We start from the raw sequence: 13,443 nt of genomic DNA on the forward strand, positions 1-13,443 counted from the left end.
CTATTTTTGTTTATTTTCAGTTGGGACATAGCCAGTGGTGCTGAGGACCCAGAGGTCCCTCTTAGCTAGACTTGGTCCGTTACTCTAGGGTGATGCTGAAGAGATACCAGGCCTGTGTTCTATCCCTTTTAGTCATATTCCTGCTCCCCGTATTTCATTGTATATTTCAGTCGGATGATTACGTGGTGGATTAAGTCTGACTGCCAGGTAAAGTGCACATGGAATTGTTTTTAAAGTGACCATTATAAATGGAAAAAGAATATATAACTTTAGGAAAGGAGAAATGAAATTGAAAACTAGAACATACTCAAATATATCAATAATCACACGACATTAAGTGGGTTAAATTCAGCCATTAAAGCCCAGATTGTCAGATTGTGTTAAAAATTTTTTTTGAAAAATAAATCTAGTTATATGCTGTTTACAAGAACCATGCTCAAGACAAAAGCAGCACATGTAAAATAAATGGGAAGCAGATATGCCAGATAAATACCAACCAAAAGAGCAAAAGAAGCCTAGCAAAATGGAGTTTCAAGTGAAAGCATTATTAGAGACTAAGACGTTCCCTACTCAATAATAAAATGAATCATTTTCAGGAAGATCTCACATTTCTAACATTGTTCATACCTAAGAGTGCAATTGCAAAATATCTAAAGCAAACATTGACAGAACCACCATGTGAAACTGACAAACCACAATGCCAATGGGAAATTTTAGCACCTCTCTCAATGATTAATACATGAAGGAGAACATAAATTAGCAAAGATATGGCATATTTGAACAGCATCATTAAAAGCTTGATCTAATGAACATCTGCAAAGAGCTCTCCTCTCTCTACCCTCACTGACTTCCCATTGACTCGCTGCCTATACTCCCAGCACTCTGATGGTGGCCCTATGTCCCACCAGTCATCAAATTCTTCTGTTTTCACTCTTCCCTGGTCTGAAATCAACCGTCCATGGTGCTAGAGATTCCCTATCTGTTCTACCTCTCTCCTCTCATTCCCCCTCTCCCATTAAACATTCTGCTTCCTCCGTTGATCTTCCCAAGTTTCATCCTTCATCTCTTCTCATTCCAGTTCACCTCACCTTCCTGACAACTTACCCTCACACCCTGGATTGATGTCAGAAATGCTAGGTTGGGCACATCAGAGTAGATTTGGGTGTATCCCAGAAACTCATTTCCTGAGACCCCTAATGAATGCCAGGGCTTGGGAATGCATGGGGTTGGGAGATCCGCCAGGGTGACCCCTTACCCCCTAAGTTTAGACCAAGGACCACGTGCATCTTATTCATCTTGACACCTGGCTCACTGCCTGGACAGCAACAGACAGTGGACAAAAGTGGATTACTTGACTGAATACTGCTTGTTTTCTAGAGAGCTCCAGAAATGCAGCCTGTCAGGAGACGCGGAGTTCTCTCATCAATCTCTGCTCTTCCTCACAGGCTCTGCCTCCAGCCAGAAGCTGAGGGCAAACAAAAGTCAAGATCCTGGTCAAGAGGTTCATCTCTACCAACCCCCACCTGAGCAATGAAGCTGATAAAAACCAGAGCACCAAGTCCTTGCTTCTTCCTTCCTCTCTCTCATCCCTCCACCCACCTCCGCATAAAGGAATGTCCCGCCCTCCCCCCCACACACACACACTGCTGTGACCACATAGCAACCCCTGAGAGAGAGGACATGGGCACCCTTTGCAGTGATGACTGTGGACCAGGAAAACCGCCATCTGGCCAAGCAAAGTGACCTCTTTCACCGACATTTCATAAGTACATAAGCCAACCCCCAAGCTGCTGAGAAATCGGTCTCCTGTCCTTTCACATTCCCGCGGCAATAGAAGTTCATTTTCTCATCATAGACTGTAAATTACAGGCTGAAAAGGTGGGTCGCGTCTACTTCAGCCTATAAATAGCTGATCTTCCCCTGCTCTCTCAGAGGCACCATGCTCCGCCGTGGCTTAGCTCCCGTGGTCCGTGCACTGGGACCCAAAAACAAGCCTAGAAACCAGCTCTGCCCACTGGGAGCCCCCGGCCACATCCAGAGCTCCTCCGGCCTCCTCCCAGCCCCCGTGCCTGGGAGCCTGCTTCGTGCACACCGGGCTCGAAGGGACAGCAGCGAGGCAAATCCACCGCCAGCCTCGCTCCATCTGGGCGCGCCCCTTCTGCAAATAGCTCCCACCACTGCCCCAGCATCTTGTAAAATAAAAATCAAAGCTGCGCAAATAGTTTCAGACTCGTGTTTAAATCTTCCCCAGGTCCCTGAATTCACTGCCTCTTAAAGGGGCTCGGGAAGTCGGCCGGGATGACAAGCCCCCAGCAAGCGTGGCTGTCTCCAGTTCAAGGAGCTTCACCACAGGCTCGAGAAAGGCGGTTTTTAATCAGTCCCACAACCTGATTTATTGCCAGTTGCACACCTTGACCTGAAGTAGCTGCCATGGCAAGCGAAAACCCATGCATTCTGTCCTCAAGGAGCCTGAAGTCAGGAGATGTGGGCTGACAGGATCTGTGAAACCTCCAGAAGCAGAAGAAAATTGAGATGAACAGACCTGCTCTTGGGGGGAGGACGAGGAGGCTGCTCCAGGAGACAGGCCTCCTGGCGCCAGCGGAGAAGGAGGTGGAAGGCTCTGTACACACTGAGAGAAGTTAAGTCGAGGGACTCAAGCTAGAAAAAGCAAAACTAGGAAAGCAACCTCAACGGCAGGATTGAGGAGCTGTGTCACCAACAGAAAAACACCTGGTCGGTGTTGTGGACTGAATGAGACACCCCCTCCACCCCCAAACCCGTAGAATGCTCTAAGCTGGGCTACTCTGCGTCTCCCAAGCAGTGCTCAGAAAGCTCAGAGGCCCGTCCTGGTGCTTCTGAGACCGGTCAGAGGTTCACTGCAAGGGTGGAGCATGCACTACTTCTTGGACCCTGTGGTACGGGGCGTTACCGGGTCATCCGGGGAGCCCAGGGCGGGGCCTCCAGGCCAGTCAGCTGGACCCTGCAGACCATGTGGTGCCAGGGATCAAACCAGGTGAGCGGCATGTGAGGCCAGCACCTGAGCCCTGTACCAACTGTCTCGCCTGGGGAGTCACCCCTGACAAACCCTTCACCTTGGACTTCCAGACTCTGAAGCTGAAGAGATGAGTTTGGGTTGGTTGAACCACCCACTGTGTGTATGGGGGGGCGGGGGGGCGGGCAGAGAGAGGGTTTGTGCAGCCTAGGACACAAGCACATTGGTTCCGTTGGAGTGACCTCTCTGAGCCGGACCCCAAAACCCTTTTGACCTGACGTACATTGTAGAGAGGTAATAGAAGAAGGTGCTTGAAGGTGATCGAATGTAATAGAGGTAATAACCAGCAGCGTGGGCCACACTGGCAGGGAGGGAGGAGGTAGAATATCTTGGCCACCCAAGGAAGGACTCCAGAGAAGCAGGCTGCCATTTCAGTCCTCAGGGGGGATCTTCCCCCACAGAAGCCCCGGGCCCTCTTCCTGCCCTTACCAACCCCCAGCAGGAGACACCACTTTCGAGGGTTGGGTGCTGAGGCAGTAACCCCCAAACCCAGTGGTTCATGACGTCTCACACTTTTTTCTCAAGAGGAAAATTCCTGGATGGGAACTGGGCCTCTGCTCCTGTATCCTACGTGAATGCTTAGCGGAAGCCAGGTGGGTAGGAAGCCTGGCTGGGAGACAGTCATCAGACTGCTCATAGGGAGTGCTGGACATCTCCATCTCTCCAGCCTAAGAACCTCGGTTTTGTCCTCTGACAATGGCAAGCCTCAAACACCGCGGCTGATGGCGGGAGAGGAAACGTGTGCTCGCAGCAGCTGGGCACGTTCCCTCCCTCCAAGACAGACACCTGTGGAGCGTGTTCAGGCCATGGCATGCACTGAGCACCTGTCATGCACTGACAATTTTTATTACCGCACAACCCCGCAGGGGGTGCACATTGTCCTCCCAATACAAAGTCACTGTGAACTCGGCAGAATGGCAACAATGAAAGAGAAGCAGAGACCCCCACACACATACCACGTTATTGGTCTGACGACCCTGGGGAACTGTCCAGCATACAGGGATCGCTCATAGCCCGCCAATCCCCTTGCTGTGTAGCCCAGGAGAAATGGATGCATGTGTGCACCAAAACTCGTTTGCAACTGCCACCCTGTGACTCTGGAAGCCTCATAGACTACATGGGAATGAAAAACTGCTAGTGCATGCACAGAAGGAAGGAATCTCACCTGCATTATCAGGAAAAAGAAACAGAATACAAGTCACTGAGTATATGACCATAGGTAACATTCTCAACTTCTAAGGCACAACCGATTGTGAGGTTCGGGTGGGGTGAGTAGTTATCTTGGGGGGTAGTGAGAGGTGTGAGGGAGGATCCTGGGGAGCTAGTAACATTCTATTCCTTTCACTAGATGCTGGTTTTGTGGGTGTGTTCTCTCTGTCAACATTCAATCAGCCAGATTCTTCTATTTGTGTCTTTTTTAAAAATGCAAGTTGTATTTCAATAAGAATTTAAGGGGGGGAAGTTTAACCCCACAGGTTAGGAAAATAACTCTCTGGATTGCACAAATAAGGACTTAAGTATCAAGGCCAGAATGGACTGCACCCATCAAAATCAGGACTCAAGCCTCCGCAGCCTGGACTGAGGTCTAGACTCAATCACTGTTCAGAACCCCCTCCAGGAGAAGGAAGATGTCAGCTCAGGCGCTGCACTAACTTCCTGTGCGAACCCATAGATGCATGAACACAGTGCTGGGTTATGAGCAGTTGCTCATTCTATGCCTGATAGTGAATAAACGGAGTGGTTCGCAGTGAGAAGCCTGATTCCCACCAGCCACAGCATGCCCACTCTGTAAGAACCAATATGCACCAATGACTAAAGATGCCTCTGCATCGTCATCATCCACACCTGGATGGGCACTCCAGTCCAGCCCTCCCCCAAACTAGAGACCCCATAGGTTGGCCAACACTAGACCTGGACTTCCTTTATGTGGGAACCTTTTGTCAAGAGCTGACGATACCCTTTCCTTGCAGGGCCCTTGGAACATCACGTTCATCCTGGCATTTAGAAAGGCACCTGCAGCACTCAAAGACCAACACAGAAGCTTAAAGATATAAAGGCATAGGATAAAAAGACAGGAAAGTGAGTGGTGGGAACCAGGTTAGATGATCTGCCCTCTATGAAGAGTCGTGCCTCACTTTCACCTTGCTCACACCATTCAACAAGCAAGCATTCCATACTCCATCACAGGAAGGTCAATAAGAAAGTCCCTACCTGTGCCAGGGCGTCTGTGGTCCAGCAGAACCAAAACGAGAATCAGGGAGCAGCTCCTCAAAGCATCCCTGGAGAAGTTCCCTGAGCTCATGGATTTCCCATGGGCCCCTGAGAAGCATGCTGGGCTTGTTAGCCATCATTATTTGCCATGACTTGTTGCAGAGGCATCTCAGAGTTTTCAGTAGGGATGCTCAGTGGTTGACTGAGTTAGTGTAGAATAATTGAGAAAGCTCCCCAGGTGTGATACCCAAGCAGGCTCTTAGTAGGTATTTCAAAAGCACCAGGAGAACCCTCCTCTACTCCCTGGAAATTTTGTTATTCCAGTTTCCCCAAGGTCTCAAATGGGCATGCCAGGAGGTTCCCAGTGGCCCTACAAAACTTTTCACGTGGGCACAGCCCTGAATAGAAGCAGAGCGGGTGGGGTATCTATCTCCCCATTTCTCGAATCTCTGGGGAGAAAAAAATAGCGCCTGTCAGAAATGTGATAGAACTGTCAAAAGTACATCAAAACAGCTATATACATTGTGATCTCCAAGTCACAGTTTCATTTGTTCTGTGGCAGTGTAAAAATAACAAAATTTCCATCAAGATGAAAAATAAAGATGAAGAAACCACTTCAATGGATATGAAAACAATGTCTACACACAAGCCCCTTCTCCCTGTCAGGGCAATCTCTCAGTGGCAGCCTCGATTCAGTTCTGCCCCTCCTTTCCTGCTCCTTCTCAGCTCATTCTCTCCTATTCCCCTCCGTCTAACCAGCTCGGACAAGAGAGCTGCCTCTGGTATCTGTGGACAAGCCCAAACTGTGCCCCAGAGGGACCAGAGAGATAGTGCTGTAGTTAAGGCACTTGGTTTGCACCCCTAACACTGTACATGGTCCCCCATGTATGGCAAGAGCCATCGCTAAGCACAGAGCCAGGAGTAAACCCTGAGCAATGCTGGGGATGACCCCAAGAGAAAACAAAGCAAACAAACTATATGTCAGAGTCACCACAACTAGTTCAGCCTGTGCAAATTCACAAGACACCCACCTGAGATGCCTTGTGTGTCCGTGGGATTCCCCATGTAAATGAGTCAGACTGATGATAGAAGCTGGATTGCTCTTCTAGAAACTTCCAAGAGAAAATTCTCTCATGTTTGTTCTTCCTTCTCTGCGCTAAGACCTATTATAGCACTGATCACTCCAATGTTGTCTGTTTTCCAATTAAGCCTCAATCCATCCGAAGGCAAAAGACCAGGATCCTTTGCCTCTTCATCCCCCAGACCCAGTCCAATGATTGCCCCAGAGGAGGAAAGAGCTCAAGAAATACTTATTGAATGATTGAATCCATGAAGAAAGACCGGTAAATCTGATCACCTCAGGAAAATTATTATAAAATTTATATTTTAACTAATATTTATTAGTATCAAAATCATGCAATGTGAATTTTAAAGAAAACTTGTGTTGAAAGAATCTTTTTAAATAGATATTTATTTTTTGCTTTTTTGGGGTCACCCAGCAATGCTCAGGGGGTTCTCCTGATTCTGCTCTCAGGAATCACTCCCGACAGAGCTGAGGGACCATATGGGATGCCAGGGATATAACCAGGGTCAGCTGTGTGCAAGGCAAATGCCCTGTGTTCTGCACTATCACTCTGGACCCTGAAGGAACATTTTAAAGGGAGACACCACCTCTATCCTCCACCCATCCCGATTAAGAGATGACGCTCCCATCTCCTTTCCCTCTTGTTTCAGGTATGTGCTGTCCCAGATACTGACTTACCAACCTGCCCCAGAGACGGGAAAGACCTCAGCAGGCAAAGACTACAAGCCCAAGGAGGGAAGTGCTTCTGGAATTGGCAAGCAAGATCCTGAACTCTGCAGCAGAGAACTAAACACCACTCAATAAGTAGTTCCTGGCACAATGCTGGTTCCTGGCACAATAAGGATTGTTTCTGGGGACATCCAGAAGAACACGTGGGCAGAGGCACATGGCACTCACTGGGTTTCTCTGGGACTGAGCAAATCCAGCAGCGATCCATGGTGATACCAAAGTGAAACACCTGGGAGGGACTCAAGGAAATTGCAGGAGCAGATGCTTGGATCTCTGCTGCTCACAGCTATCACGCTGAACCTCTGCTCCCACACACATCTGAGGCACAGGAGGGGACCCTTGTGATCTGTTAGTAGGGGCAGGTAAAGGCTGTGTCTGTTGACTGAGATAGGTCGCATGACTGTGATGCATATCGGAGATGACCTGTGACTACACCCCATCTGCTCTTAGGGTCCCCCTTCCTTAGGACCCATTTCTGTCTGGCACCATAGATGTCTAGATGGTTAAAATAAAGATAAATATCTTCTTCTTTGAGCTCTGGGAAAGTAATAGAAAGGTCTGACACCTTTACTGAACCCTCTAGAAAGAAAAATGAAGTTTGAATAGTGCTCAGGGGTAGTAATTTACCAAAAGAAGAGCGTGATCTAGGCAGAGAAAGCCATTGGACCCTCTCTCCACCTTTCGTGGTGTTGAAGCTGCCATTTTCCTAACTTTCTAAGGCATCAGTGTGAGAATGGTCAGTTCCTTGTGGAGAAAAAGATAGAAATTGGCTCTGAAGATTGACTGAGTCAGGGTTTATAGATAAGACCCTCTTCTATTGCCTTTCTCTTCCAGCCAGAGATAGCCCTCGACCTTTCTTGCAGAGGCTCAACACAAAAACTGGACCCCCACCACCCATCATTCCCACTCCCACAGACTCCATTGCTATTCTAGTCACTTTTCTGTCCCCTGAACCTATTTTCTTCTCCCTTTACCACACATAAAGAGATGCCATGGAGATTTTGAGGCACAAACTGCCTAACTGCTCACTGACTTCATTTCCCCTTGTCAAACCCAAAGAAAGACTATGGTTCTCTATCTTCCTTCAAGTTGCAGTGTGGCTAAGTGATGTATCCTGTGGCAGAAACTATATATGGTGTTTTCAGTCTTGTCCATAAAGCTCCCAACAATCTCAATCTCTCTCCAATCTCTCTCCAATCTCTCACCAATCTCTCCCCCATCACCACCTCTCTCTCTCTGATCGTCAAGGCCATGTACAGAAACAGAAGCATGGCATGATGAACGGCATCTCGATGCCTGAGGTGCTGAAGGCAATGATGCAAAAGAGCTCCCAGAGTCACTTCAATTGACCTTTATAGGTTAGGTCCCTAAGGGCTACCAGTATCCTGGCCCTAGAGATTCCTCTACCTTGCCTGGACCATGCCAGTCCCTAGCAAGACTTTATCTCCACAAACTTTGACTGGCTAAATGAAGTAGTACTCTAAGAGCACATGAGGTGATGCTGGAAAGCTAGACTTTATTCTATCACGTACTACAATGATGTAAAAATACGTGCTCTATATCAAGTGCATGGAAGCAAAGAAGGAAACTGGACATATCCCAAGAACAGGAGGAGATTGGGACCAGAGGAAAAGGGAAAATAATAACCGAAGGGCACAAATTGTTAGTTATATGATGGATAATATACAGTATGGTGACTCTGGTTAATAATCCGGTATTGCATATTTTGGATGTTTCTAAAAGATTAGACCTTAAGAGTTCTCATCGCAAGGGAAAATCACGTAACTAGGTAGGGGGAAAATGTCAACTGGACTTGATGCAAAGCATACAAATATTGAATCGTGGGATTTATACCTGAAATTAATGCAACATCTTATAATCATAAAGGTTCTCATTCCCACCAATAAAAGAAATGGTATTTATGTGAAAAGTATATTAATTAGTTTGATTGTGATGATCATTTCACAATAGGTAAGTATATAACCCATCACCTTAGATCTAGGTACACTACTTAAGTATACAGGGTGTACCAAAGGGTGTCCAGAGCAGTCCCAGAATCTAAATGCCCTAGTTTTAATGGCATTTTGTCCATTAAAATTAGAGATGCTTCATTCATTTACTAAATTAAAAAATATAATGTTATTGTGTACTACATGGCTTAGAAAATATGTGTTACCTAATTGCACCATAACAACAGTGGCCACAACCTGCCCCCTAAAGAACATTTGTCTTTGAGTTAAAGAGACAATACAATAGATAACACTTACCTTGAATGCACCTGACATGGGTTTGATCCCCAGCACCATCTACGACCACCCAATCCCCCCAGGAGTGATCCCTGAGCACAGAGCCAGGAGTGAGCCCTGAGCACTACTGGATATGACCCAAAAACTGGAAAAAAGAAAGAAAGAAAAGTTTGTCCTTGACCAATGTGAAAATCAATCTATTCCTGTGGAAATTCAATGGGGTAATCACAGACTACTCACTCTCAGAGTCTTTGTCTGCATGCATTTCAGTATGCAATAGCTTAGCTATTGTGTTAATTAGAGGTGCACAGTGTAAGCAGCACAGATCAATTGAAAAATTGGGGCTGGAGTAACAGCACAGCAGGGAGGGCATTTGCCCTGCATGCGACTGACCCGGGTTCAATTCCCAGCATCCCATATGGTCTCCTGAGCACCACCAGGAGTAATTCCTGAGTGCAAAGCCAGGAGTAACTCCTGTGCATCGCCATGTGTGACCTAAAAAGCAAAAAAGAAAAAGACTGAAAAATTACCCACAGTTTGTGGCTAGTAGTAAAATGAGGCTCAACACAAAGACAGAGAACATATGAGATGCCACGAACAGGTTGAGACAGAGGAGCCATGAAAGGTGGTCCATAGTGGAAAGAGATGAGTGTGGGATATAAAGTTGTCATGGATGATGACAGACAAGGCAGAGGGAGACAGCCAGGCAGTGGAACAAGTAGTATGCCCCAATAACACACGTACAGAGCATGTGCTTCCCTGGGGGGTGGGGCAGCCTCTGGGAAAGCAATTTCAGAGAGTGGTAAGGCGGACACCCCCTTATACAAAGATAAAACATTCAGAGTTGTCACCATTAATTGGGAAACAAATCAAGGGCAGTGCCCAGGAAGCTGATGACTTAGAGGAAATGGTTGGAAAGATCCAGAATATTATTCTGTATTGGTGGATCCTATGTAAAATGAATAAGGGTGACACAGAGATATCAGCAAAGGAAAAACCGTTGACTAGTTTGCAAGCAAAAGTGAAAGGGGACCTAGAGAACACGGCAATCAGAGTCCACCAGCTACCCCACCCCCACCCCAGTAATAAAGGACTGAAAATGCTTTGGGCAACCAAGGTCCATTACAATTTCTCAGCTAAGCAGGGAACTCTCTCCTACAGCAAAGAGTAATTTAAAGGGGTTTCCTTCCCTCCCAAGGCTATTGTTTCAGATGGTCTCAAGAGCGATCCTGCTGAGATATAGAAGCACAAAGAAAAATAAGCAAATAAATGAGGCTGGCTTAATAACTATATCTAGGAAATAACCTGGGTGAAGCTTTGGACATAGGCAACAAGAAGCCTGTAAAGTTTGAGATGAAATTGTATTACCCGAAAAACTGTAATCCTGACCTTAAAGGAAAAAAAAAAATTGTGATTATTCAACAATCCTCAAACCCCATCAATTTGGACCAAGAAGAAAGCAAGGAGAGAATGCCACCAGCACCCACTTAAGATATGTTTGAATGGTTCCCCCAAGCACCACAGAGAATGATTCCTGAGTGCAGAGCCAGGGGTAACTCTTGAGCATCTTCAGGTGTGGCCTCCTCCTCCCAATTTTAAAAAAAAGGACCTATTTAGAAATAAAATGTAAGGCAAAAGGCAAAACCTACCCTTTATCTACTTTATCTAGGTAAAGGGAGTGGAGTGAGGGAGCACAGGAAGAGTGGAAAGGGATCTGCTTCCTTGAGGGCAGGTTAAGAGGTCCTAAAGAGACTTAGCACAGTGGGTAGGGCATTTGCCTTGCACGCGGCCAACCGGGATTTGATTCCTCCATCCCTCTCAGAGAGCCCGGAAAGCTACTGACAGTATCCCGCCCGCATGGCAGAGCCTGGCAAGCTCCCCGTGGCGTATTCGATATGCCAAATATAGTAACAACAAGTCTCACAATGGAGACATTACTGGCGCCCACTCGAGCAAATCGATGAGCAACGGGATGACAGTGACACAGTGAAAGAGACTTTTACAGAGCTGGGCAAAAAATTTTCACAGTGGATGGAGCTCTGCCATGTCTTCCTCCCTCCCTCCTGTGAAAACAAGTGTTGATTGTGTTCTGGCTGTCTCTGCTCGACCGTGGCATTAGGGCCAGGAGGAGAAGGGAGAGTCTGACTGCAACGTCATTTGGTTTGCACTGGTGACGAGGTCATCATGAGCCACGTCCAGCCTGACGGTTCAAAGTCTAAGAATCTGAGCTGGAAGCATGAACTGGGGCTTGGGGAGAAGCCAAGAGACAGAAAACACAGGCTGACCCTCAATTCGGGCTGCACTTCCCGTGCTGTAGGGCTGCCTCTAGGAGGCACCTACCGGCCAGGCTGTGCCTGCCAGCCACTCCCCTGCAGGGAGCACTGGGCTGCTCTTCCCAAGAGAATGTGCAGAGAAGACTGTGTATTGCGCAAGGTCAGAGTTGTTTTTTTCTAATGTGACCACCTTCGTCTCCATTCTTCTTTCCCCTGCTGCCTGAAAGAATGCCTAGGAGGCCTCAGGAAATGCTGGAGCCTAAAGAGGGATAGGTCGGGGTCCCTGGACACCCTTCCCATCGTGGGGTCCTTGAACCCCCCCATGAAGAGAAATGCCTCCCCACCTTTATTGTGCAATTAAACCTTTACTGTGTCAAATCACTGCGATGTGAACATAACACGGCAAGTGCGAGGGCTACCCTAATAGGCCAGCAACCTCTTTGGAGCAGTGTTCTCCAACTTTTATGTTTATGGCATGCTTTCAAATGCTAGAATTTTTGCCAGTGCACTTGAGGGAACTATACACCATGCAAATCGCCACACTTCTCACCCCAGCGTCCTGTCACTGTGCATCACAGCCTAAGTGGATCCATTTACTTGCTCTTTCACTTGCAAAGGAGCAGAGTACTTTTATTTCAAAGCAAAGTGTAAAAGGAGCTCAGCCCCCAGGCTCCAAGGTGTGTGATTTTATCTTTCTTGCAACCTGCTCTCCCCTCTCTGCCCCTCCCTCACACAGCCCTTTCAAGCCTTACCTTCCTCTCCTAGCCCCTCCAGGAGGGTTGTCCAGTTGATTTCAAGCTCTGCTCAGGATTCTGGCTGTTCACCTTTCAGGGTACCTAAAATTCTCCGCAGAGTACCCAGCCACCCAGACTGAGAGCCACAGGCGCCATACTGGAAATTCCCCAAAGAGTTTCTCTGAGTCTAGGCAAACAGCACAGTGTCAATGAGCACATTTCGGCAAGGGTAACCCAATTCCACTTGCAGAGGGAAAGTAGCTCAATGAAGGTCAAATGTGATGTTCTGGCTCAAGGTCCAGAGGGGCTGACAGTTCTGCTTCCCTTTCCAAGTTTGAGGCATCTGGAGAGTGTGGGAGAGATACTCCACTGCTACCCGGTCAGCCAATAGGCAAGAATGAACCCCCCTCAAAAAAATCTATAGGTGAATGAAAAATAACTGGACACATACTAGGAAGCAAACCATCCACGCCACTCACAACCCCATCCACAGGATTGCACTCCCCCGGGAGGCTCTTGTTCAAGGAAGCAAAAGGCATTTGAGCCAGGAACTCTTAAATAGAAGGATCGCCTGGATATCATTCTCCAGTGGAGTTTAACTCCTTTCAACACTCATCTTGTGGGAGTCATCAAGTCTAAACTATTAGATGTTTATTTTTACCTCATCCTAACCAGGCTTCTGCCTCGAAAGAGCCTGCTTACCCCAGGATAGAAATTCTCTGTCGGTATTCAGAATCTGCTCTTCCCCAGTGAGATGCACGTAGACTGCCAGGCTGGGCTCACTCCACACAGTAAGCAATAGAGCTAGCGTGGCTGACTGCAGGTGATTGAGTACTATTTTGGGATCCAGATTTTGACAATTCCTCCACACCTACATTAGGGTCCTATTTCTGTAACAAATCTGCTGCGTATCTCAGGGAAGGTGCCTTAACCTCTCTGCTTGCTCACAAAGAAACTGGAGGTACTAGAAACTCATTATTTCAGAGAAGATTAAGCATGAAGGTAATAATCATGGTAACAACAACAGAGGCATTTGTGTCATTGTGACAGGTCACTGAATCCTCCTAAATAGCATCACTAAACAGACACAAGAATGCACTCTCTTTGCAATTAG

The sequence above is a fragment of the Sorex araneus genome, chromosome X, assembly GCF_027595985.1.
Source record: "Sorex araneus isolate mSorAra2 chromosome X, mSorAra2.pri, whole genome shotgun sequence".
In the NCBI taxonomy this organism is placed as follows: Eukaryota; Metazoa; Chordata; class Mammalia; order Eulipotyphla; family Soricidae; genus Sorex; species Sorex araneus.